Here is a 1,972-nt window from a genome sequence, read left to right as displayed (position 1 = left end):
TAGTGAGAAGAACTACTCCATGATTGAACGAGAGTGACTTGCAATCATATTTGCCACTCAGAAGTTCCAGAACTATCTGTATAGGTAAAAAAAAAAAAAAGAGTTCATCATCCAGACAGACCATCAACCACTTGCATACATTTAGAGGAGCAAAATCGATCATGAGGTGGGCATTGTACCTTCAGAACTACTGGTACCACATTGGAGCCATCGAAGGGACTGCAAATGTTGGTGCAAACTGTACGAGTAGACTTTGTGAATGAACTGAAAACAGTATTTGTATATAGTAACAAAAATATTGTAAATATTTATCTTGAAGTGGGGCTTATTGTAATTTAATCCCCAGTAGATTCCAATGTGCCATCATCTGAGACTGATTTTCTTGACAACTTTGGATCAGGTTGCATTGAATTTGACTTTCAAAGCGAGATACTGATCAAAGGTAATGCCCATATATTTGACAGAATCTGAAAGCTGAATGGGAAGATGAACAAGCTGGACATTAAAGAATCAAGGATCATACCAAGGATTAAATTTCAAATGGCTTGGACCAAAAAATGTTTTGAGAATTAGCCAAAGAAATGGAAGATTCAAGAATATGAGCTAAATAATCAATATTCCCAAATGTGGAAAGGTTTGAATCAATGTCCGGAAATGCATTATCAATGTGACATTGAAAAGAAAACCAATCAGCTTTATGAAAATTTGAAAATGTTTAAGCATATGGTGGTCATACAAGGTTTTGGCAGCATGCTGGAAATGTATGGATAGATGATCACTGCCAACAGGAGGAAAAACTTCAATTGTAAGCAGAAATGGAATATTAGGAGAGGCAAGGACAATATATGATGTGATGGAATTTGCAGAAGAGAACCATTAAAACTCACCAGGGTGAAATTAAACTGGTGTAGTTCTGAAGACAAGCAGCTATAGATATTGATATTAGCTAAAATAGTGTAGCTTTTGAAGGTCTGATCAATAAAGTAAAGAAAGTATGAGGCAATTTATCTATTTCTCTGAAATAGTAGCATGATGGCAAACAAAGTAACAATGAGGTACTCTGTGAATCTGTGGTCATGCAAACTTGGATCCAAACTGCTACTGAAGTCTTATAAACAATTACCACTCCCACCTGACCTATTTATTCCTTGTGGATAGTCACTCTTGTGTAAATTGTAACCAGATAACCATGAGAACAATGTTGGCTTAAGGGAGGTTTAATTAAGTAATATGTGATGAATGGATATGTCAAGCAACAATGGTTCTAACAAAGGCTGATTGGTTTTAAAATAAGATATATTAACAAAAAAGGGTAGTTCAACAATATGTTTTAGCTGATCTTACCATTCAGGTTCCACAATTATTGACAGTGAAAATGAGCGTTTAAAACAGAATAGCTAGTCTGCATATTGATTATGAAAACATATTTAGCATAAAAATTAATTTTATTGAGTACAAAAACACACTGATAGAATGACTGTTGTTTACAGGAGTCGCAGAGACATATGTACCTATGGTTAGAGAATCTTCTACATTTTGTAACATACACATTACAAAATGCAGAAGATCCTCTACCCACATGCACACATTTGACACTATGACTCCTGTAAACAGTGTCAAATGTATATATATGCTGAAGTGGAAGGATAATTTGGTTTAGGTAATGTTTGGTATTACATTTATATGAATAAATAGAATGTTTCAGTTGACAAGTGTCACATCCAGTTTATCACACAGTTAAGAGTGAGGGATCCTTGAAAATATCAGCAAATTGGTTTAATGGTGCATGTGTCTGTAGGATGAGATTTATATTTAAGGCATCAATCACAGTGCAGTAGTAGTTGAGGTGATAGAGTTCTCGATGCTTCAACATAATAATGGTTGGGGACGGCTTGAATGGGTAATGAAGAAAAACTTTAATATAAGTTTAACATAACAGCAAATGTACAACGTTTCGACATTGTACATTTGC

Source organism: Limulus polyphemus, unplaced genomic scaffold (assembly GCF_000517525.1).
Source record: "Limulus polyphemus unplaced genomic scaffold, Limulus_polyphemus-2.1.2 Scaffold2992, whole genome shotgun sequence".
Taxonomy (NCBI): domain Eukaryota; kingdom Metazoa; phylum Arthropoda; class Merostomata; order Xiphosura; family Limulidae; genus Limulus; species Limulus polyphemus.
Note: the sequence above shows the minus strand (reverse complement) of the source record.